Raw genomic sequence first — 26,720 nt, 5'->3', positions numbered from 1 at the left:
TCTTCAAGTAACTAGCTTCAACTACTCGACGCATTTCTTGAAAACAATACCAGTATTTTGTTTAATCTTGCGGTATTAGTATTTTACAACCAAAGCTATTATGAGATCAGAACACAGGTCACGTGCGGCGCCGTAGTTGTCCACCGCCGGTGTCCCTAACCAATATCACAAGAAAAAAAACTCAGTAAATAAAAACAAAACATTAAGGACACACTGGGATTTGACCTGGGCCCACTGCGTGCCAGCCCAGTATTCTACCACTGAGCAATGCCAGCGCTTGAAACTCTTTTCAAAACTGGTCATAGGCAAGCTTGATGTCGTGAAAGCAATCGCGCGTGTATGAGTAATAAACCGTTTTAAGACATCAAAGAAAGAACCAGACGTCACACAATAGAAATTACGTAAAAAGTGGGTCGTTAAATGATCCCATCTATTCCAAAAGCTTGTTCTTGTTCACCTATTAGATGTGGCGCATACCCATTTCAGGCATAATACTTCGTCGTCGTCAGCCACTGAATAAATATATTGCACAATATCCCCAGCCAGTCTGTAGCCGATACCCCACTTCTCCGAAGAATGATGGATAGTCTAGTGATTGCCAGCGTACTGCACAGAAATTGTGATTATTTATAGTGTAGCGGGTACCCAGCAAGTGTGCTTGTAGTACTTACTCAAAGAGTGTTAAGAAAAGGCTCTGCAAGGCCGCTCTTCGAGCTTTCGCTGTGACATTTCTGCGTGTTCCGTGCAGGCCTGGTGTTGTTTTTTTCTTTCTATGTGAAAAAGTGCTTATTATGTCATTTAACTATAAAAATTATCAAGTTTATATGCACACATAAACTGATCGGAAAAGGGTGGAATCATAATGAAAGAAATGCCCGATAAGCAAGCATCTGAAGCAGAAGTACTGAACCAACGTGTAAATAAAACAAACAAAGGTATTTTCGCTTTTTGATGTAATACGTATAATACTGGAATGAAGCCGCAGGAGTGACTTTACACCACTATGGAAGTAGAACGCTTCATGTACCTGCGATAACAATTTTGTGCTTGCCTGGTTCGTCTCGACCCCACTAGATGGCGCCACCTATCAGGTCTCTGACATTTACGGCACAGGCAACCACCTCAAAAAAAGGTAGCCGCAATCAGCACTCGCAGTTCGATATATCTACAGCATTAGAAGTCTGCGGCCTTCACCAATGAGCGTGCAGTTCAGAATGACGTCATGAGCAGGACGGCCGGTGTCTCCGCCGTCGGAGAACATGATCGAGTGCATACGCGGAATTATTTCGTTAGTTGAGGGTGCGCTGGATTGATTGATTGGTTGATTGATTGATTGATATGTGGGGTTTAATGCCCCAAAACTACCATATGATTATGAGAGACGCCGTAGTGGAGGGCTCCGGAAATTTCGACCACCTGGGGCTTTTTAACGTGCACCCAAATCTGAGCACACGGGCCTGCAACATTTCCGCCTCCATCGGAGTGTGCGATAGGAGGCTGCGCTTCGGTCATACGGCCGCCGGGCGTCTCCGGTATTCCATAGTTGTATTTAACTTTAAACCATTTTTCAAAGGGGGTACTGATCTTGACTATAGGTGGATGGTGTCTCCGTAAAGATGATCTCGTGAGTATAGACAATTGGTGTGAACTTTTAGCGAGATAAGGGCATAAACGCAAAAGAGTGATGGATTTACTTTCAGTGAAAGTAATTCTGCGTTCCCTAAAGGCTTGCGCATGCGCATATTTTTTTTTTTATCCTGTACTCTGGTAACACGGGAACGTGAAGAGTGCTCAGACGAACTAAAATCCTGCAATATATTTTTTTGTATTTGCTACAGGATCATGAGGATGTTTGAAGCGGGCCTGTTCAACCACTTCGAAGACCGTTACCACCATCGCAATTTGTCGGCGCCGAACAGTTTCCCGATCGAAGACATAGGGAAAGAACTACAAGTCGAAAGCACCGCGCTGCCTTTCTGCTGCTTGGCTGTAGGCCTTGCTATTGCGTTGATGGTGTTTATTGCGGAAAGACTTCGTGGCATTGCGCTAAGAGATTCGGCGCGTTGGCCAGTCCACGTAATTTATGTGACGGGATCTCGGACGCGTTAGAAATTATACTCCTTAACGTCACCCACGGGATGGCATCCCTATAGAGAAGGGTATGAAAGAGAATGCCGAGGCATGGAGTGCAGTCTGCCATTTCCAGTCTGTAGTATGAAGCGGGGCTGGTAAAACACACGACTTCCTTATAACTCGTTCACGTACGAAGTGTGAGACACCTCACATCCATTGACACATCCAAAACAGGGAGAAGGCCCTGTCCCATACGTATGTGCACACACACCAGTCGCGCCCATGTGATAATACACCAGAACCTGAAATGCGAGTGCGCATAGAGACCATAAGTTACGCCCTATGGGGTTAAGGCATTTCAATTGTATTGCGCACATTTGTAGTATGAACGGCATTCAACCCCTTCGACCCGTACCATTTAAGCTTTCGTTATGACGTGGTTGAAAATAACAAAATGCACTGTTTTGTGCGCACGCATTTGAGCATTGCTTGTTCATTGAGATTACAATAAAGCCGGCGTATCTGGTGACAGCCTACCCAAGAAAATTTAAAGTTTGTGTGTTTCTATTCATGTATGTTCATCAATTTCTTCTTGTTCATGTATATGGCATTTAACATGCCAAGGTTATGGCGTGTGCTTGAGGCACGACTTTAAGGTCACTGTATTGAAGTCTGTGGCATGGTCAGGGATAGATAGAGAGAGTGCAAACCCACAACTCCACCTACCTACTTACCTCCACAAAACTATGTGCAAAAAATCACACATACAAACACATGGCCGACCGTATACGTAAATGGGACTCAGACACTCCCCGAAAGAAACTTTCTAATTATGCCTCAGATTGCAGTCCGCAAGACTAAGAGACGATGTACAATGACTTACCTTACTTAAAATCTACGACTAAGTGCTGTCAGTCAACGCTCATTTTGCGAACATCGCGGAAGTCCCACATTTGGTTGAAACAGCGCACACGAGACTAGGACGAATAAATGGTTCACACAAGAGGCGCTGACTCACATATAAACTTTATTGAAAAAAAAAACAAGCGACTATGTCAATGACCTTCATAACAAATGGCCCCTAAGAAGGCAATATAGGTATAAAAGCGGGCATGACCTCTTGCAAGTACTGCATAGGTACGTAAAATCTGTGTCACTGAGTGAAATAGACTGGAGGCTGCCACACTTAACACCTTTCCTTCGAATAGGGAAGCTCTCAATGGCTTCTTTTGCTATATGCAGCGTATGATTTGACGATATCGTGGTGTCGTTACAGAAGAGTGTGCGGCTGCGTTCCTGGATATGGTCGCATTACTGAGTGCGCTGTTTCAACCGATACTAGACGCCTACCAGGTCGTTGCAGTTTTTGTCCTTATACTAAGTAAAAATAATAGACCATGATGCGAAGGAAACTATAGAGGTTATTATTAGCAGTAATTGTAATAGTGCAACAGAACCCTCTACTTAGAGATAGTGCAGCAGCCTGGCACGCAATGACAAAAATCGTTTCGAATGCAGATGTCGAACCATTCCAAGTCATAAATTTACTTAAAACGCGTGACAAAGGAATCAATTAAAAGAACAGGAAAAGAAGAGGTTGCACTGGTGACTACCTGCCGGCAACGCACTTCCTCAACAGAGCAGGATTGGCCACCCTGGTGCAGTACTTAGCCGCTACCTCCCTTATGAAAGCACCAATTAACCCTTGCCCCTCAGTCTGCAGCGGGTGTGATGCAACTTCCCAAGGCAGTGGTCAGACGCAACGGAGGGTGCTAAGAATCTCTTGGTCTAGACAGGCCGCCATTGAAATCTGAACTTGGGTACGTTCAACGCTAGAACTTTATCTAGTGAGGCTAATGTAGCTGTGCTATTTGAAGAATTAGAGAGTGTTAAATGTGATCTAGTAGGGCTAAGCGAAATTAGGAGGTCAGGTGAGCCTTATACAGTGCTGAAGAACGGACACGTCTTACGGTACCGTCGACTAGTTGACAGGAAAGAACTAGAGGTGAAGTTTATTATACACAAGAATATCTCTGGCAATATAGAGGAATACTATAGTATCAGTGAGAGAGTGGCAAGTATCATGATTAAGTTTTAAAAAAATGCTATGCCTGCATCATCGGTCTGGGTCCCTCCAGTATGTTCCCAGTCACAGGGGCATTTGAGTAGCGAAAATATTGCACGCATGAACGCTTACCATATATTGTGTTTTCTGTCGCAACAGTGCAAATAAAGACACGTTTCATGAGTGTCATTTTATATTACGTATTTTGCTTCGGCAGCTCGTTTAAGAACCGATCAAGAAGCCCACGAGCGCAATGCATGTAATGCAGCGGTGTCACGACGCGGTAGTGCACTCGTGTCGACTGTCGAGGTGAGGTGGACATTTTACGCCGTTAAGGTAAGGTTGATGTGAAAGAAAAGTTCACTCTGGCCATTATTTTAAAGTGACTGTGTCTCTCCTTTGGTAGATTTGAATGATCTAGCACAGATTCATACTGCTTGAGAATGGGGCGGTATCCACATGAAATTAACTTTCCTAGGTGTATAAAATGTAATGTGCCGACAAGGAAACGTTTCTAACAAATACTGAAATGACTAGGCTTGCGTTTCGAAAGTGTCGAAAACCAAGAGGAATGAAAAGAAAAGAAGAACAGATGCCAGCAGGCATCGCTTACTAAGAAGCAGTAATGAATATCACCTATAGCAACCAATCGTTGCCTTGTTTGCCAGTGGCTTCCTAACTGCAGAAAGAACAAAGCGCCATCAGACGAGAGGGCAGAAAAGGAGCTTGCATACATCTACATCTTTCCTTTTGTCTCATGAAGCTGCTTCCCCCTCCCCTACAAGAGACCCAATTAGGCATTTCCTGCACCCATAAAGGATTAATTTAGGCGTTTATCTGTAAGCGTTATAATCGTCAATCTTTTGCGCTAAAACACTTTATCCCTTCCCACATCCGTGGGAACCTTTGTTAATGTAATCTGTCATGAGAACTACAGCTGCGCTTCAGCACGTGAAATAGCTAAATAGCGACGGCAATCCGTCTTGAAACAAACAAGACAGACATTGCGCTGTGACACGACACAGCCCATCTCGGAACCAAGTGGAACCAATTCTAATATAAGTATGAAGCCCATGCTCGAATCAAGGGTGACATAAATAACCCGGAGAACAAGGTGCATAGTGGGTCGTCCCTTTGCTTTGTCTTCGTCTTCTTTTGTTGTAGGCAACAACGTCCTCCGGATGCCAGCTCCGATGTCTTACTCCAAATTGGCTTTGGAACCCGCAGACGAAAATGGTGTTTTAACGTCCACTATAATTCCTTTACCTTAAGTAATAATTATTACGCTACACTTAACAGCAAACTATGCCTCTTATGTTTTTCTTGGGCTAATTATCTGTTGGATTCATTTTGTTGTATCCAACAAAGAAACAAGCCCAGTGAAACAAATTCCCCTTTTTTTCGTTCTTTAAGCATTGTTGCCTTAGACTTGCATTAAAGGGGCCCTGCAAGATTTTTTCAAGTGGTGATCAAATGAATTCAGTATATCAGCTTATTGCGTCATGCATCGACAGCTGCCAAATTTTGTTCAGAAACTGAAGTTCGAGCGAAGTTGCGGAGATCTGTCGCACGATTATAGTGCTTTCTCTTACCTCTTTAATACCAGTGAGCACACTAAAAGCTAGGTAGAAAAAGGGTTAGCAAAGGGGCAAAAAGGTACGTTCATTCGTCAGCGCGCATCATGACCTTGAGCCCTTTCTTCTCTTTTTTTTTCTTCGAACGTGTGCCTTACTTCTAGAATGATCGCGAGCGAGCAGGCATGTGGCGACTTCTCGTAGCAGCCGCGGTAACCAAGCAACGCACAATGCTCAAATCAGCCGACAGCCATGAACTCGGGTTCATGCACGGTCATTCTGGTTTATGACTTGATTTGTCAAGAGAAGAGGGATCGATTGGCAGCTGACTTTGAGAATTAAATGTAAATTCCAGGCAACGTGCCGAACAATAACGTTTGGCTCGTGTTTTCTCAGTAGCCTCGACTACCGATAGGCCACGCTTTCTGACAATTCTGAAAAAAAGTGTTCCAAGGTCCCTTTTAAACTGCTGCTCTTTTCTCCCACAGGATTATGAGGATGGTGGACGCGGGACTGGTGGACCAGTTTAGCGTTCGATTGGTACTGTTACGGCAAACTGAAAGTGGCGGGCATCATTCCACTTAGAAATGTGGTGGAACCACTGAGTGCCAGTGACTCACCTATAGGCATTCGTCATCTCAGCGGTAAGGCTTGGCATAACCTTACTAGCATTCGTCATCGTAGTTCTTGGCGCGATGTGAGAAAAATGCGACGGCACCAACAACCCTACGTCGTCACTGATGTTCAGTGACGTAGTCAGGGGGTAACACACCAAGCCTGTGCCCGCCCTCCAAAAAATATTTCTGGCTAAGCCCCTGCTGCAGCTTGGACAAAAAAGCTTCCCAAATCCGCTTATTGGCGTTGTCTTATCGATCTAAACAAAACAAAACATAAATACTTTCACACATTCAGTATTTGACTACTCCGAGGAAAGCTATATTATTGCAAATTTGTTTGGTCCTGACGACAGAAAGTGAAGTCTTTTTTTCTTTTTTTACACGAGCTCTGTTTAATGCTACTATCATTTCCCTTCAACGCTTCAGTGGCTGACGTTTTTCAACGACCACTCGCCCCACTAAGGGCCTGCAGTTCATTCTCAGCGGGTAATGAATATACCAATAGCGTCTCACATTTTTAGGCGTGTTAAATAAACACACATACCATATTTTCGCAACGTTCCCGTATACGGGCCGTCGTCCGTCACGAGCACTGCTGTTCCGCAAGACCACCCATTCGGGAAGAAACTCAGGAACCGGTGAGAGGGACAAGTGACAACCTGCGTCGATAAAAAGGGGTTGCATTGAAACCTTGGCTTGTTAACTGAGGTAAAGGTGCATCGCGATGGTGTAGCGGTGACGGTGTCTGGCTAATAAGTCAGAGGTCACGGGTTCAGGGCTGACTGCGAAGGTCACATTTCGATGAAGACGAAATGCTAGAGGCCCGTGTCCTGAATGATGTCAGCGCATGTTTAAGAAAACCGCACTGTTTATATTTTAAGAGCCCCCCCCCCCCCCCCAACGGTTTTCATAATCACATCGTGCTTTTGAGACACAAAACCACAGAAATTGTTACTATGCTTACGGACAAAAGTTACACCGCCATTGCCACCTGTGCCCTGCCGCGGTGGTCTAGTGGCTAAGGTACCCGGCTGCTAACTCGCAGGTTGCGGGTTCGAAACCCAGCTGCGACGGCTGCATTTCCGATGGAGGCGGAAATGGTGTAGGCCCGTGTGCTCAGATTTGAGCGCACGTTAAAGAACCCCAGGTGGTCGAAATCTCCGGAGCCCTCCACTACGGCGTCTCTCATAATCATATGGTGGTTTTGGGACGTTAAGCCCCACATATCAATCAATCATTGCCACCTGCTGCGATGGTACAGTGATAATGGTGCGCGACTGCTGACCGGCAGGTCGCGGGATCGAATACCGGACGCTGCGGGCGCGTTTCGATGGAGACAACAGGCTAAATGCTTGTGCGCTTATAGATTTAGACGCACGTGGTCCAGATTTCCGAAGCCCTCCACTACGGCATGTTTGGTAACCAGGTGTATTGTTACTCTGTTGTTCATGGTTTTTTCGGCTTAATACTAAAGATATCCTTCTGAAATGAAGATGAGTGGTGGCCTTCCCATTTACAGAGAATGCTGATTTACGTAGTTGGTTTTCAATACCCGAGAGAATGACGTGCATGAGGTGGAAGTTGGCCTGACCTAATGGACGTCATGTTTAAAAACAAGATTAATAGTGGCTTTTTACTTAATAACAGTTTGGCGGTAGCTGTTTCTTCAGCAGCAATAGCATCATTTCACAACAAATATTTGTGCGGGAATATCGCCGCCTTTCTTCGGACACAGCGTTCTGAATACAAGCACCAATCCATACTGAGACTGTAGCCTCGTCGCGCACCTGCTGTAGCATGTAGATACCAAATGTTACAAACAGAAAGCTATTCTAGGCTTCACATCATACTGCTGTGACGATTCCACACGACACTGTTTTCCATCGAGAGTAATGATCGAGATTTTCAAATAACAAGGTTCGTTGGCCACCTCATGGTTTATTTATTTATTTATTTATTTATTTATTTGATTGTTTATTTCCTCAACAATAAATCAACAGACTGTGTGTGTGAAATTCTCGGTGACGGTATGTTTTGTTGGCGTGGAACACTTACTCGCCGTGTTCAATAAATGCATATTCAGCGCTCTCCATAGACGTTGCGGAATGACTGCCAGCGCCGCCTATTGCAAAGAGTGGCTACTATTGTTCAGTCGTTCATGGCCTCCAAGACCGGACAACGCGAATGCGTCCGCTACCGTGTTGCGTGTGATTGATCGATATATGTGACGCAGCCAGGAGAGAGGATTCGGCAAGAATCGGCGGGAAAACCTGAAATAACGGCTACCTTCGCGATAATAGGGCCGCAAACATTACATACCTTCCTGCTTGAAGGATGTTACGCGAGAAATTTCAACACTAGATTCTGAATGAAGGCTCTACAGCGTGTCAAACTTTCACTCATTATGCGTGATTGTTCAGAAAGAATGCTAGTTCTTTAAATATGTTACGAGGATGAATTGCTGAGATATAAAGGTGTACGTCATACTGCAATGTGGTGGGTGTTTATCGGTAAGATGGATGGAGAAGGACCACAACGAAGCACCAACTGTCTAAATGTTCTCTATAAAAGAGGTCCCCTTTAGAATACAGTCACAGGGACGTTATTGCCACCAGTGAGAAATTTATCAATGAGACTAAAATGATATTTTGCTTAATTCTACCAGATTTAGATATCTAATTAATGATAATTGGAAATTTAAATATATTCATCAACCGCATCTAGCAATGCTACCGTCCAAAACTTAATAGAAAAGTCGAAACACTACTCAGCCAATTTCATGCATTAGGCATGCGTCGGGTCAGTGAACAACAACAACAACAACAACAACAACAACAACAACAACGACGACGACGACGACGACGACGACGACGACGACAACAACAACAGCAACAACAACAACAACAACAACAACAACAACAACAACAACAACGTAGCTGTTTTCGCTTCGAAAAGCTCTCAAATTTTTTGTTTAATTTACACTGGCTAACATAGTAGCGCCTTTTTGTGCGTGGTAACTTAATATTGCTATTACGTGGCCTAACGTATTTGCCTAAAGAGAAGTACATTTATTTGTAACAAGAAATCTTGCTTGGCTGACCCATCCTATTTTGGGTGTGGGTCACATTCAACCGAGGGAAGGAGTTCTGCATCACAATATGCGTGACCGAACCAGCAGATGCCAGGAATCATGGTCAAATCAAGTGCCCGGACAATCTGATCATTTCTTTGAGCCCTTGTCATCCATTTGCCTGCACAGATGTGCGATGCGGCAAGTAAGTGTTCTTCACGACCTCGGGTAGGGAGTCCATAGCGACATTGATTCGCAACAATACTCTCCTCCTCTTTAAACGTTATTTAAGAAGGCTTAGTGAATGTCCTCCCACACTTAGGCAACCTTTCTTGAGCACACCATGAAGCTGTCGCCAACTTAGCCTTTTGATTTTCATTTAAGGCTGCTGATATATTTTTAATCTTGCGAAAAGGAACTCGCTAAAAGAAAATTATTTTGCTAACTCGCAATACGGAGTTTACTATGATGCGTTTAACCATTATAAAATGTGCAAAAACATATAGGAAAAATGTGTCAGGGGGGCGTAGAATATTAACATGAAAATTAGCTATGTGGAGGACCTTGTTTTGTTTTAGCGAAGCAACTTTTTTTTTACCCTATGACAGGAAAGGTATAAAAAATAGTACCGAACCATCATTTTCAATCAGCACACACATGTTTCTCTTGAAGTTTAATATGAAAATATTTTATATGAGCCACAGCCGTATCTCAGTTGCTCAACTTTCGCAAAAAAAAATTAGTTACATCTTGCTGATTGTTAAATATACCAACGGAAATAGCTGCTTCAATATATCACTAAAAGTAGAGCATTGATCACGTTATACAACAAAGTGGTCATTTGGCCAAGCTAGTACTTTTTTAATTTTAGGACAGTGCACTTATTTAAGGACAAAAAAATAAGGAGCAAATAAGGATGGAATAAAAAAAAAGAGGTGGCTCATATCTGTCTCATAAGCAACGCCTGATTGTCCTCATACTATCACAGCTAAATAGAAAGCGCTCACACGAGCATATTTTGCTTTTAACTCAAGAATATAACCGCTACATTTATATATTTCGACAAGTTTAACTTGAAGATGTTTCTGCGATGTTTGGTATGATGAAGAGTTCTGTAATCTAGTCCAAGATGAATAAATACTGCAGGCTCACGGGCTACGGATATGAGGGTGTCCTTTATGCAGTGGAAAACGAGATACTTTCTGTGTGTACACTTTTAAGGCGTCTGACTATGTTTTTAGGCACTTCGAGCATCGTGGAATGCGAACCTCCCTCGGAATACATAGTTTCCACAAACATGATAGCACTGGTGACTCTAGCGACCCTGGCGAGCACTGTGGTCATCGTCTACACTACTACGTAGATTGAGAGACACTGCGAAGGCTGCCACAGTGCTAAATGCATGAACCTCAAAGCCGACCTCTGGCTCCTGATGGACAACAAGCCTACCCTTGCCAAGACTTCTTACTTTTTATGTGAGTCAAATTAATTTTACCTACCCGAACTCCTTGAGTTACACGGGCACCTTCACGAAGAATGTCAAGTGTTCCCTTCGAAAAATCATTAACGAATGCATCATCCCCTCGTCTGTCTCTTTACAACATTATCTCATATACACTCTTATCGCAAGTGTATAGAAGATTACAAATAAATGCTGTCATATCCACGTGTACATACAATCATTAGCAACGACGATGAGTTGGTGGTCCTATGAAATAGCATACATCATCGTGATCTTATGAAAAAGAAAGACCGACTTCCTACTGAAGCCCTCTTTGAACACGGAACATCCGTTTTTATTGGTACCTACGTAGTTCACGATGCATACACGCAACAAAGCAACAGGGTCCGTCTAAAAATCGAAAAGGTGAAGACAACGCCAGAAAGAAGGACATTGCAAGGCATCATCGGTTACTTTTCCCTCGTGTCTTTTTGGGTTGATTTGTTAAAGGTATCTATGTGGCAATGACCAAAACGCGTGGAGCCGTGGAGCCTTCACGAAAAGGGGCCACGGCTCTTCGACGTACAGGGCGTAAATTTCGTTTGCTACTTTCGCAGTTGGTCCATCACGGACATTGTGGATCGCTATACGTCCCTCCCCGCAATAACTCGTGGCATCGTACCTAGCGGCATCTTATGGTTCATCCGATATCGCAACATTGACGTGGTGGCTGTAGTGGGTCGTTCCTGGAGGTAGTACATTCTGAACGGCGCTTGACTGGTTGGCCCAACTGTGTGCACCACAGCGTAAATAATGAGAAAGGGCGAATATATAGAGGGAATTTGCTTAATAAATAAGTTGTACCGACAATGACGCATAATCTTTATGTTGAGGCTGGTCAGGTGTGGTCTGTCGTTTCGCTGCGCACTCGGGCAGAGAAATGACTAAGCAGCCAGTACACTGAGGCATGTAGACGAGAAAGCTTGCCTTAAAGAAATACAGGTAGCCTCTGAGTGTAGCGAGAGATGTTAACTAAATCAGTTTCCTTGTCTGCACTAGTTAAGCCACTCCATATTCAGACTATGAATTTGTGAACAACAACAACAACAACAACAACAACAACAACAACAACAACAACAACAACAACAACAACAACAACAACAATGATAATAATAATAATAATAATAATAATAATAATAATAATAATAATAATAATAATAATAATAATAATAATAATAATAATAATAATGTGCATTATGTGAGCTAAAACGTAGTTGTCATAACGAAGCACACCTTGGTGGAAGACTCCGCAAATTCCGACCGATTCACAGGTTTTGGAATACGCCTAAAACTGGCACTTACTTTTCCAAGCTGTACAGTTACGTACCATTTTCAGATGTAAGAGGAAGCTTTATACCTCCAGAATCACTTCTTTCTCCACCGCTGCTGCTTAACGACAAAACCAAAGCCACGTATTTTTAAAGACGATAGTCTTTCTTGAAGGGGCCTTCGACGAAAAAATTTTGGTCTGTCTGTCTGTCTGTCTGTCTGTCTGTCTGTCTGTCTGTCTGTCTGTCTGTCTGTCTGTCTGTCTGTCTGTCTGTCTGTCTCTGTCTGTCTGTCTGTCTGTCTGTATGTATGTATGTCTGTCTGTACATTTGTTGGTTTGTTCACCCTAAACAATACTTCAAATGGCCGATCTTATCTGTAGCACTCACCAATATTGCTCAAGGTTCAGCTTTCTTACTTGTGCGATTGTCAATTAAAAAGCAATCATTGCGCATATCTGAGTTACTATAACAACACGTCGATGTTTTGTATGTGTGCCTTTATACTAGAAAAGGCACACAGAAGTAATTCTAAGGACCGTAGCTTTAAACACGCTGCGCTGACAGTGCAACGCGATGCTCAAAGAGGCAAGTGTTACCAACGCTTTGCTAAAACGACATGGTGGTGGTCCGTCGCTTTGCGTTCTACACCTTATCGCCTTCGAGAACGGCACGCATCTTTCTCCGCAGGTGCGCACGCCTTCCTTCGTTTTCGAAGATAACTGCCAGATGGCGCTCGTGTCTAACGCGCCTCGATGCGCTTGTTCGCCTGCACTGCACGCTCGAGGCACTCTAACGCAGCGCCTCCAGAATACCATTCACCGATTTTCTTGCGCAGAACACCAAATAAATGTTTTGTTCATTCTCTCCAGGGGCAAGACTATTGTCTTTCGACGACATTTGCAATATAACATTCAAATCCGTGGCCACTTTTTCTAGGTAGCCTAACTTCGATCCTTTGAAAGATAATTGTAATAAATAAATAAATTGTTACAAGCTTTTTAAACATGGGAAGAAGCGGCGATGATGCCTCCTTCATATGATGATATAGCTCGTTTTGGCAGCCGACAAAGACGTTTACTCAATATCACTTCGCCAAGCTCTGGCGGTTAAATAAGCAGGAAACCTTAGAGCTACACGTTGCAAGAGCAACATCCCCAAAACACAAGCCCGCTGGCCATGGCTTAGATTTGCTGTGGATTGAACTGCCTTGGTAGAACCGCAGCCGCAACTCAACGCGTCCTTTTCCATTCTACTGGGTTCGTATAGGCGTGGTGTAAAGGGCAGCCCCTTGTAAGCGGCATGCTCCTTTCCCTCTTCAGCATCCTACTATCCTCTGCATGTCCCCTATATCCTGGCATGTCAACGCCGACTTCACTCTCGGGCTCTTGTGCCGGCTTACCGCAATCCGGCGACGCGCAATCCCTAATGCGAGGTCGTCCTCAAAAGAGCACCGCCGCCAGTTCCTGCCCTGACTTTTTTTTTCTTCACTAGCTCTTTCCAGGTTCTTTTCGCCTCTTGTCGGCGCTCGAAACCCGACAAGTCGGGCCGCAGAAAAGAAGCGCTGCCATTAAATGCAAAGTCTGTGCAAGCCGCAGAGACCCACGCGTGCCTCCTCTTCTCTCGGCTTCCTTTCGTTTCTGCCTGCCAGAGATCCATTAGGAGTCAGACGTAAGCTCCATAAACCGCTTATTTGCATCATCGCGATTTCGTGTTGGAGACGCGATGCAATGGCTGCTGCTGCCAAACAACTGCTACGAACAGCGTTTCAGGATCTCCTTTTTTTTTTCCTTTGCAAGGACACAAGCTAGTAATCGCACGTGTCTGCTTGCGTGCGACTGTGTGTGTCTGCTTGCGTGTGTATGTGTGCGTGTGTGTGCACGTGTGTGCGTGTGCGTGTGTGTGCACGTGTGTGCGTGTGCGCGTGTGCGCGTGTGCGTGCGTGTGTGCGTGTGCGTGCGTGTGTGCGTGTGCGCGTGTGCGCGTGTGCGTGCGTGTGTGCGTGTGTGCGTGTGTGTGTCTGTGTGCGTGTGCGTGTCTGTGTGTGTGTGTGTGTCTGTGTGTGTGTCTGTGTGTGTGTCTGTGTGTGTGTCTGTGTGTGTGTGTGTGTGTGTCTGTGTGTCTGTGTGTCTGTGTGTGTGTGTGTCTGTGTGTGTGTCTGTGTGCGCGTGTGTGTCTGTGTGCGCGTGTGTGTCTGTGTGCGCGTGTGTGTCTGTGTGCGCGTGTGTGCGTGTGTGCGCGTGTGTGCGTGTGTGCGCGTGTGTGCGTGTGTGTGTGTGCGTGTGTGTGTGCGCGTGTGTGTGTGCGCGTGTGTGTGTGTGCGTGTGTGTGTGTGCGTGTGTGTGTGCGTGTGTGTGTGCGTGTGTGTGTGTGTGCGCGTGTGTGTGTGCGCGTGTGTGTGTGCGCGTGTGTGTGTGTGCGTGTGTGTGTGCGTGTGTGTGCGCGTGTGTGTTCGCGTGTGTGTGCGAATAATTGTATTAGACGCTGGCATGATTAATAAGGATGCCAAATGAAGGCAGGATGGCAGCAATTTTTTCTCGTGCAGGTGAGAATAGCATAATTACAATGAACGCTGTCTCCTGTGTTAAGGTTAATTTCAGCTGATGTGTTAGCGTCACTTTGCCTGTATACAGTTACACCGTTTCGGTGCTGCTTGATACACCAGTTGAATTTGCCCGCTTACTCGAAGTACGATGCCCGTCAGTCAAGGACTGGCATCTTATAAACAACTCCAGGGTCGCGTAAACGTTACATTGGGCCTCCAATGATGACCAACTCGCTTTTTAATTTATATGAAGGCACATATATCGATTGTGCATCATAATTCTTGAAACCTTTGGCAGGGTCTTAGCTTATGGATGGAGCCCAGCGACTGATGGGTGAAGTTTTTTCGACGATGAGTCGTTTTGTTTCCGGTGGGTTATGTGAGGCGATGTTTGTGTTCATGTAGTAGTTGGCAAGGGCAGCCATTGCATGTCTGGTCATGTTTTACTTCTTTGGATTCAAGCCATCACGTGGATTAGTCTGAGCAAATATGGAATCTTTGCACGCCTGAACAGAGAAACCACTGCAGAGCAAGCGTGGCCCATAAGATTCTTCGAGTCTAACCTAAAATTTTGACCCAAAACGGCCGATTTCATGCATACCCTCTCGTACAACAACTGCCAGAATAGCGTTGAACAAGAAATTTAATGAAGGGGGTCTGTCCCCTGCGTTTTTTTTTCTTCGACCGCGAATTCAATAGACCATTCAAAAAACATCACATGGCACAGAACTGCTTCCACTTCGGCGCTGTGGACACTGGACTACGCACCGCACAATATGCACTGGAAGCCGCTCAAGTATCATTGAAGAGTTGGTCTCGAATAATTCCGAGGTCACCTTTGCACATGTGACAGAAACGGAAGCGCCCATGGTTGAGCAAAAATGTTGTACGCAGTAAGCTAACCCAGATGAAGCAAAGGTTGCTATTACAGATTTGCAAAATAGGCAAAGCTGAGGTCATACGGACAGAAGTCATGATATAAATCAAGCTCGAACAGGTTTCTTGAAGTCACAGACCAAGCTTTGCGAAGCACTTGCCTCCAGCTTAGCACGGAGAAATGTGTATGCAATGAAGTGAACATCAATTTCTCGTGAAAAGAAACTGATTAACAATGCCGAAAAGGTGCGCCCAGTTCTTAACATAATACTTGTGTTTTGAGGCCTCTTATGTGACACGTGTTTTTGAAGAATACTCATAGCAGGCATTACAGCATAGCGCAATCACTATTAACAATAGGTGAGCCTAATTAGAATGATCTTGATTATTGAAATCGCTTATTTGATTTACCGTTGCACATGTGTCTCGATGCTCAGAAAGTGCGTTACGTATGTTTTTGTGCGTGTGCGCGCGCGTGTCCGTCCGTCCGTTCGTCCGTCTGTCCGTCCGTCCGTCCGTCCGTCCGTCCGTCTGTGCGTGCGTGCGTGTGCGTGTGCGTGTGCGTGGTGAATGACGGTGCTCGCTGACGCCGGCGGCAAAATCCAGCCGAGAGTGTTCATATAATTGCCATCGCAAAAATAGGTAGTGTTTAACAAATACATTCTTTTATTTTATGTTACCGCTATGCATTAGGGCCAAGCATCGAATACACCCGCAACAAGCGAGGCAGACTTGTCATCAAACTGTGCATAGTTCTGACTTTGTTTTATCGAATAAACGCGAAATTGTTCAGTTCTTTTTTTAATTTCTTAAGCATATTCGTACTATTTCGCAATCACGTAAGGGGAGTATCGTAATCTAATAGTTTTGTAGAACTACCATTCAGTGAACAAGCCTCTGGTAATTGGAACAATGTTACACGGTCGCACATTCCTGTAGAGTTTTTGTAAAGCTAATGGGTGTCCAAATAGCTCCTTCGCAATCCCACGCATGCTTCTGCTGGCGCTCAAATTATAGTCAAATCTAATCTCCTTCTTTGTTCTCCTTTCGCGTTTACAGATACAAATACTAACCGCAACAGGAAGTTAAGCATGCGAATTGTAATAGCGATGCTTCAAGTGCTGTGCTTCGTGGTATCATACTGCTTCACCGGCGGCTACATCAGCTTCTTAAACCTGCCTCTCTACGAAGAAGCTCTGGGCACAGTGGATAAAGTACTGACCGCGTTCGCGGGCGGTCGCTTGGAGCCATGCATATGGAAAAATTGATTTGTCAACGTCTCCTTGGCGGTAATTTTGTTATGATTTACTTGTCTGTCCCTTAATTCAGTTTTTTTTTTTCAATATTGATAGATATTGAGCTACGTGACCTTCTCTCCTGATTTATGCGGCGAAAGCACATTCATGTAACGCAATGTTGCTATACTAAGACGCTGCTCTTGAGCTTGTATTTCGTAAAGGCTATGCTTTCATCGTAACATTCAACGTGTTGACTGTCACTTTGAATTAAGACAGCCAAATGAGAGTTTCAAAGGATGTTAATAAGTTAGTTTAAACTTCATACTGATGAGTAAGAGGAGACCTTGTTTCATGGAAAGAGGTTAACGGGAATTCACAATGGGTGGTGCCCCATTTAGAGCTCCCCTGGCTTTCGCTGTCTGGCAGACATGCACAATCTGTTACCGCAAATTACGTGTTCTGGTGCCACCTGGAGAGATGAGCCGCCTAATGCTACTCTCTTTAAGTTTAAAGGTGAACATCTCGACAAATATCTGTCAGGCTGGGTTAACTTTCATATAAATAACAAACTATCCAGCCAAGTTATAGTCCAAAGATAAAACTTAAAGAATGTAAACTGACCCGACGTTTCGGGACGGAAACGTCGGTCAGTTTACACAATGAACATCACCCCCATCGTGCCACTGTTTGTAGTAAGCGTGTGTGTTTGTACGTGTGTGTGTGTGTGTGTGTGTGTGCGTGTGCGTGTGCGTGTGCGTGTGCGTGTGCGTGTGCGTGTGTGTGCGTGTGCGTGTGTGTGCGTGCGCGCGTGTGTGCGTGTGCGTGTGCGTGTGCGTGCGCGCGTGCGTGCGCGCGTGCGTGCGCGCGTGTGTGCGTGTGCGCGTGTGTGCGTGTGCGCGTGTGTGCGTGTGTGCGTGTGCGCGTGTGTGCGTGTGTGCGTGTGCGCGTGTGTGCGTGTGCGCGTGTGCGCGTGTGCGTGTGTGCGTGTGTGCGTGTGTGCGCGTGCGTGTGCGCGCGCGTGTGCGTGTGCGTGTGCTTGTGCGTGTGCGTGTGTGATAGTGGTGCTTGAATGCTGGGTGCGCATGCCCATTCCAGCGTTCACGAATGGTCCCAGAGATAGTGCGTATACGTTTGCGTGAGAGTGTTCAGTGCTTCGTACGCAGTAAATGGCAAACGTGCGCTCGCAATAATCACCCAAATTTCGACAATGTCTTACAAGGACGGTAGATATAGTGCGAGAACAGAATGACGACAAAGGTACAAAAAGCTTGTCCCTTTGTCTTGCCCCTTTGTCGTCGTTCCGTTATGGCGCTATATCTACCGTCATGTCATATCAACTAGCCCAAACCGCCACACTTCTAACTTACAAGGACTTTACGAATCCTGCAGATGATTTCGCCTTGGTGCAAGATTATCTGCCATCTTGCTCCAAGTTGTCCCGTACCTGGTCGACGCTCTGAAGTTTACCATTATGAATCAGGTAGCCCAGCAATGAATTGTCTTAAGATAGATGCGTACCAAATTACGTTGCTTTCGCGCGTCAGTCGCAAATCCCTAAGCCATTCGTCTCGTGCCACCGCCTCACACACGAGATGTGTACACCTGCATGCTTTCATCGAATTAATTTCATCACCAGCTTGCATGCGGACGGAGTGCACCGTGGTCGACGAGAGGCGGCTGACGTGCTTTCTGCTCGGCATAAATCATTCGAGGCCAAACAATCTGCGCGCCGTCCATCTGCGCTGGTGCGAAGTTCCGAGACTGCGACCAGGCACGTACGCGGTATACTTGTGCGCTGTGTGTTTCGCAGGCACGGCAGTAATACACGGCCGTCAGCTCGCTATGGTGGAAATCCGTCGTATACGCCCTACAGCTCGCCGCTCCTTCCCACTTTCCGTCTCTGGCGGCCATATAGGCACGTAATGCCCGACGTTTTAATTAAGAGCGCTCGACTCGTAACGACTCGTCGGCGTGCGCGGAGCGGGCACGTGATTTGCGAATCGGCGTGTTTGTTTACGCGCCGAGCTACGGTGTGCTTAGCCTATAGCTGGTCAGGCTTGGAAGGAAAGAAATGCGGCAAGGCCAGCGGCAGCTTGCCGACGCCAGCAGCGCGCGCAGACGCACCGGGTTGCTTGCTAATTGCTGCCGAGCACGGAGTTTAATAAAGTGGTCGCCGTCGCTCCATCTCCTCTCTCTCTCGTTCGCACCAACTCAACGGCTTTCTTCAATGAGCCTTCTGGCGCCGCTAGTTTCCCGGCTTGTTTGTGTGTACCTCGAGAAAAGAACTATCACATTAGAAGGCATGCAAGGGCGGGAATTGCATACATGTTTTCACAAGCTTGCGGATGCCGAGAAGTAAGTGCCTCCTCTCGAAAGAAGTTGAAGGGAGTTATATTGATGTGTGCTGCCATCGGGTCTCGCTTTTCACAAGTTGACTCGGATCAAGTAAAAAGACGTTACTCTGAGAAAATGAGAAGTGAAATCACATAAAAAATGGCTTCATTTGACGACATGAGTAGAATTCACTAGCCTACGCTGTGGGACATGAATGCATGGTGAGGTACAAACGAAAGTGGAGAAAGAACGGACACGCACAATATTGCTAGAGACACAAATTGTGGTACAGTAAGAAAACATAACGATAAAATGTGGAAGAGTCGTTGAACTAGTCATTTGTTTTTAATTCGGAACCAGAATTACACCACTGTCACCACTGTATACTGACATCATGATCCTATAAGCCAGCATTAAAAAAAACTATTATATTAACTTCGTGATATCGCCTTCTTGTGGAGAATCAGGAAGCAAGGTCTATACCAGGAGCAGATCGTCTGCTTATCTCTTCATTTCATTGTCCCGATACACGCTAAACTTCATCCTCTTTAAACACGACCTAATGGATCAACCTAAACCTCGCAGTATAGTCAGTGCACCACGGTGCAAGTAGGTTCAATCTATGCATTTCACTGTTAGTCCAACTACTTGCGTAAGAATATGGACCATGCAGGCTTCTAGTCGATTGCCTTTTAAAGCAAAATGTAAGCAGCCCCTCCCATGTAACGCTTCAAGGAACAATTTACTTGGAGCTACGGAGAACGGTACCACATACGCCGTTTGCGGCACCACATACAGCTTTTACGGGTGTACATATACTGCATTTGTACTTAACCTGAAATTTGGCACGTAACGATTTGCAAGCGTGGCGCCAGTCTTTTTACACACTTGGAGAGCCAGCCAACAGGGCTCACAGAGCATGTCTTTTAAGAAGGTGTCGTCGTTAACCCTTGATTTTTCAGTACTCATGTTTGAAATCTAAATGATAACTGTATACGAATACGTACGGTGATGATTAGTGGAAGAGGTGGCGTGCAGTTAGTTGTAGGAAGTTTTAAAAAGATCCGACGGTATAGAATCGCTCAAGACAGGTGGCGTCACTCGAAGATGCCATATACCTGAGCTGAAAGCTTAGTCTTGTTCACCAGAGATCGATGGTCTTCAATGATTGAGCTTGTAAGCTGTGCCTCGCACGGTTCGGCGTTTGTACCCGCGTATAGACAGTAAGAATAGTCTGTGATGATCTTGATGCGACCGTCTATTCGCTTCAATATTAAATCACAAATAGTAGCCAATGATACTACTATATTAAAGGGATCTGCACGAAATGAAACTTCCGACTCTGTCGTTTTTAGTGATCTTATTGTTTTTCCTGTGTGTCACAGGCCTGTCGGAATAACACAAAGACCAAAAAAAAAAGAATATTAAAGAATCAAAGCAGGAACTTTAGTTCTTGAAGTGTCCGGATGACTGCCCTGCCGGTGAATGAAACGTAGACAGGGCACAAAAATGTCGAATTGATGCGTGTTCACGGATAACGCGACTAAATCGAGAGAAATACCTCGTCGGGCTTCTTCAAAACTTTTGGTTGTAGTCTATATCATCTCCCAGTTTCATTCCCAACCAGACAGACTTTTGTCGAATGTTTACATTCAAGTGAAATCCCACAAGTACGCCTTCGCATGCACATTCGGCCAATAATCAATGTGGCGGTGAGTGTGTTTTCGTTTACGCGCATTCATCTACGTACGCATTCGACGCGCCTAAGACCATTGCGAGCAAGCTGTTGCGAAAATAGGCCCATAAAGTTCAAACTACAGGGGATAGCTCTATGCCGGCTTTCGAAAGCCTGCGACTACTGCCGTTGGCTTATTTATCGTTTTAGCTACTTGAAGTGTAGGTAAAGAAACGAAAACTTGTAAAATCATTACGAAGCGATGGGAGCCTAAGATGGGGAAAATATCGCATCGGAATGTGTAGTACCTTTTATGGAGTCGTTTACGAAGCGCTTCAGTGTTATTGGTCAATACGCTGCCAACGTGGCATGACAGGATGTTGCTCTTCGGAGCAGCGATAAGGTCCTCTGCAATCGTTTTTTATGGCCCATAAAGAGCTGCCTGCACATAATGCCAACTTGTTTTATTCCCAACAAAAAATGTTCAGGCTTGCCTTAAAGTTAATTTGACTAAATCCATTTCCCTGAAGTTGAATTTTATTACCGGTGGCAGAGCATGGCCTGCTGGATGATTCTAGCGATAAGCTCCGGCTGAACGAATGGCTGAACTAGAAAAGATATAGTACACCTCTATAAATATCTCGAAATGCCGAGGGAGAGATGGACTGTATTATCAGCTAGTTAGAAGGAGTTGTTGACTCACTTTTGTAGCAAATTTATAACCCGAGTTAACATTTACGTAAATGGTCATCTAAAGATATATTTTGAATTAATGTTTCCCTGCTTGATATTCATGTTCAAGAGTCATGCTGTTTCGAATATTCGCCCAGTAAAGCAGTTAGGGTAAAAAAAAAACCGGTTTATTTGGATTTTGTTGACCGCTAGACACGCTCGAAACATTTCAAGCCTGAAATTTAGCCGAGGACGCATGGTTGTGCAAGGTAGGTTGCGACAGAGAACATATTAATAAGTATGCTTTTGGATGCAAAACAGCATAAAAAAAACAGGAACTGACAAAAAGATAGGTACAATACGAGCGCTACCTAGCAACGTTTTTTTGCGCTTTTTTAAAATTTAGCTGCTATGAATTGCAACCAACTTGCGGAGTTTTCAATTCTCAAAATATGGTTGTATTCGCTGTCATGCTGAAAACAGACGTCTTGCTGGAACGTTGGTTTCATTGATGGAACACCCTTCAGCACCTCGTGGTAGGTGGTTCCCAGTCATACGCATTTCCCCGAGAAATAACGCCCCAATATCAACACTAGGGAGTAATTGTTATGAGGTTAGCGCCGTTAACTAGTCCCAATAATCCGCAGTCTGATGACATGACTTACGTTCTCTCATCTATCTTGGCATTATCTGAGAAAGTACTTTGCATATGCCCTAATGTAATGTGATAACTTTCTATATAGATCTTCGTCTCAGTATAGTTATATTAGTCAACAGTGGTCAGTTTAGGTTAAAACATCTTGTTTATCCATAAGCTGGACGCCCGTTCTTGGTTGTCTTTTCTCGGAAGCGAGTGCTGCAAAGAGGGTTTCAAAGTCCGGACGAATTAACGGACCCTTTCTGGTTTCATTCTGTTCACCAGCAATCCGCGACGGTCAATTCAGCGGAAACAACGACAAGTGCTTCTATTGGGAAGTGTCTGGCTTCTGTCGCGTGTGCGGAGGCTACAATCTGCTCTTTTCTAGTGCTTGATTCCTTGCAGCCTACATCATTCGTGCCTTTGCTAGCCGCGTACACCGTCCAGGAGGGTTTTCATTCCACCTCGAGGCCAGCTCGCCGAGTCTTTCATATCCTCCTACTTTCTCCCCTGCAGCACTCGTTCCTAATCCACTTGCAGCATGCAGGCCGCGTTAACGGCAAAGAAAGAGAGGGGTGAGGTGAGAGAGGCTTTCCCGCACAGCGTACGTGGCCCGCGGAAAAGCGGCAGTCAGCACACCGGAGCTGGGCTGGGGAAGGCACGCTTCTGCGACCGCTCGTAAAGTTTTTTGGCGGGTTGGGAGGTTTCGCCCGTGATGTCCGAGGAGCAGTTCTCGTGCCACTGCAGCACGCACAAAACGTTGTTCGATGTGTGTGCGTTGCTGCGTGCGAAGGTTCGGCAGAGGGTTCAGGCCCCGCCCTCGCCTGGCCCGGAGCCATCCAATCAGAGGCCGAGGTCGGCCCAGAGGTCGACCGGGGCGATACCCCCGGACAGGAGGAACTTCGACCCGGGTCACGTTTTGAGCGCCGGGGCTGGGCGCTCGATGAGCCCGAATCTTCCGTTCACCCTCTCCGTCGTCCTCACCCTTTCGCGCGGCTCTTCGTTCGGGTTCGGAATAATTTATAAACGGGTCCCAAGCGCCGGCCAGGGGGCGCTGTTTCCTATGGCGGGCGCCAGCTACCGTGCTATCCGTGATCCCGCGCGTAATCACTGCACTCTGGCTGCTTCGCTCAGGAAGCTCAGAACAGAATAGGAGGAAAATGAGACACGGACGTTCACTCTCTCGAGCCAAAACTCGGCCGAGAGGGTCGATGTTTAATGCGAGTTTCGAGACAGTAGTTGGTATACTTTCCCACAGACACTTGTTCTGTTTTCTCGGCCGAAGATTCGGAAAATCTCGGCTTGGTTCCTACGTAAAACAGCGGTTTTGCTCATTCAGAAATGTTCTGATGGTTGACGCTCACGTGCTCCCAAGATCGTTGCAATGGCTCCGCGGAATGGGCACGCTAGTTTTGCCAGACAAACTGATTAACGATCGTTTCAAACAAGGAATCAGCGGACAGCTTTTCCTTTCAGCTGGGTTTCAAACTTTCCGTGCAGGTTTTCTGGAGCGCTCGATTTGTGTCGGCGTTGATTATAAGTGTTCCTCGACGCAACACTCTAAAGCACCGAAACGTTTTAGTTAATAAATCACTCGTACAATCCACAAGAAGTCTGTTTCCAGTATAAACAAATCGGTAGCCTGGTATTCACATGACGCGGAGTTCAATTAAGTGACACAGAAGGCCTCCTTGAATCGTAGTGCATGTAGGCCAAAACAGGCAGTAACTGTAAACTGTTTAAAAGTATGTGGTGAATAACCTTGCTGCAATCATGATTTTTAAATAACGAAAATGCGGAGTTGACCTTATTCAATGCTCTATTGGGAAAACAATTCATGTATTGGTAATCTAAATTACACAGCATCAAGAGTTAAACTACTCGTCAAGTTAGCTGCAGTTAATTCATGCTCTAAGGAACAAGCAAAAACAAATTAGGCAATTATAACGTGTTCTTTTTTTCAGAGCGACTTGCAAAAGCTGGCATGTTGAAAAATTGACATCAAAAATTAGTACCGCAGACTAGTCTGGCTATTTTTTAAATGCCAACAGGTCAAACCAATGAAGACAACCATTCAACGATTCCCGTCAGAGTTGTTCACTTTAATATTCTAGTTCCACAATCACATAAAAACACTGGTTCAGGCCCTGACCTGTGCTGACACTGAAGAGTACGTCATACTCTAATTCGGATGGGAGGGTCAAAATGTTCGATGTTTGCTTGTTTGTCTTTTGTTTGTTTTTAACAAAGTGAAACAGTGCGTAGAAATGCCGAAAGGTAGATCACTAAGTAGGTGGATATTTATGTACCATACAAAATCGAAAAAAAAAGAAAAGTGAAGCCACGCGGAGAAAAATTCAAAGGTGGACCGTCGTACTCAACTGCACGTTTATGTGCGATACGATGTCGAAAAAAAAAGCACATAAAATGGAAGACGAAGGAAGATGAAACGTGAAAGACTAGCACAGCCGTGCTGTGCTCTGGCATGCACAACAGGCCAACTTCGACATTCACGTCCACTTTACGTGGGCCAATGCAACAGCATCTAGCTGCAAGAGGTCCAGATATATATATTAGGAAGGGGCAAGCCACAGCAAACGAAAAAAAATAAAAAGAAAGGGAGAGTTGTGGAGAAAAGGTGCATTTGGGAAATGAGAAGTCCGAGGCGGACGCGTAGGGAAAGAGAAAGCAAGAACGGGAGGAGAAGGGAACGGAGGGGTGTGTGTGGGGGGGGGGGGGTGCGGGGGTAGAATGTACCGGTGGTACTTGGGCGTCACACATAACCGTCGCTTTCTAGGGGGATTGAAGGGGGGGTCTGTTGTTCTTGTCGAATGCGCGGGTGCGCGCCAACTACGTGATATGGCGGCTCGGTCCACGGGGTATCAGGTTTCGGGGTGGAGTTGAAATCGTGACGGCCTGGCGTGGCGCTCGTAAACGGAATTTGCGGCCGGCCGGCGGTGCACAATTGGGTCGAATTAGCCTCCTCTTCCACGGAGCTTCCCCGCATCATCGGGCACCTTTTTCCTTTCGCTTTCCCTTTTACGTTCGCCTCGGGTTTCCAGTGGCGTTTCGGAATTGGGCTTCCAGTTGGCCCGTCTGCATTTGTTACGTTCTTCGTATTATTATCTTTCATTCTCGGTTTTTGGGACTCGGATCACATATTGAGCTACTGTTATAGCTCTCCGAGGACATTTGCCTTCGGAGGAACCCTGTAGGGGCCGCTTTATCATTATTTTTTTTTCATTTCTTCGATGTCAATCTCTTACAAATTTCACAACGTAAACCGCTGAGCCCTCTTGCTTTGTGTCAGGGTTCGTTTTCAGTTAGCACACAATGACCATAGTTACATGTTTCGGGAAAGGGATTTCAGTCAATCTCCCGTTATGGACATGTAGACAAGTAGGTCTGATGATACAAATCTGCTTGGATATGGCAGTGCATATTTCTATGCCGAGATTGCGCTCCTGTGTGCTTCGTTCACCGAGTTGACGTAGTTGGCGGGAAAATGGCGTTCCTAACAAATCCTAACACCCACGGTTCAAGCCCAAATAGGGGTCGATTCTATATATACATGTAATACAGTACTCACTAATTCAAACGAAACATTTATTTCGATAACCACGTCATGTCATGACGAATCTGGTCTCTAGAAGATAACGTTGGCTCTGATCTGTGCGTTCGAGTCAAAATTAGGCCGATGTAATCTCAACTAACGATAGCTAAAATGAAAGTATGTGCGCTACTTGAATTTTTCCTGTCACCTAAGTTTTCCTAAATTACCTAAATTTACATGTTTCATTTCATGAGTACTGTAAATTACAAGCAGCAGAATAGATAATAATAACTGTTCCATTTGGACGTCCCAAAACCACCATATGGTTTTAAGAGACGTCGTAGTCCACTGGAGGGCTCTGGAAATTTCCCCCTACTGGAATTTTTCAACGCAAGCCTTAATATAAGCACACGGGCCTAAAGCAGTTTTTAATCCATCGAAAATGCGGCCCCCGAGGTCGGGATTCGATTCAGAGACCGTCGGGTCAGCTGCCGAGTGCCTTAACCACTAGAGCACCGTGGCGGGTGTGGAAAACAGCTCCGAAACTTAACGGGGCACATGCTAAACGCCGTCTTCGTAAGTTTAAGAAACCAATTGGTTGGCGCGACATAGATCGATACAGATTTTTTTAGTAGCATCGCGTAACAAAAGCAGGAACACGTGATTAACCGTATTTGAAGGAATACACGCAAAAACCAGTGGCAGATCAACAGTCACCTAACTCCGGGTGACCAAATAATCAAAAGAAATCGTCAGATGGGGCTAACGAATAGCACGTTGTTCAGTAAGCCCTCCTTATTTTGCTCTCTAAAAAAATAATCATGTTTCACTTTCTTGAAGATCTGGGGTTGTGTATAGCATCGCTGGTTGCGCCGGTGCAGGATTGACTTGAGGTGGGGAACACGCTTTTTTATTATTATTTAGAATTTTGGCTGAGGCGTTTTTGAAGCGCTTTTAAAAAATTCCGATGAGGAGGCGACGCGCGTGGTGCGCTCAAAGCCTGCCCGCGCTACGCGACGAAG

This window comes from Rhipicephalus microplus, chromosome 1 (assembly GCF_043290135.1).
Source record: "Rhipicephalus microplus isolate Deutch F79 chromosome 1, USDA_Rmic, whole genome shotgun sequence".
Lineage (NCBI taxonomy): Eukaryota > Metazoa > Arthropoda > Arachnida > Ixodida > Ixodidae > Rhipicephalus > Rhipicephalus microplus.
The sequence above is the reverse complement of the archived record's forward strand: the minus strand, read 5'-3'. Positions refer to the sequence as shown.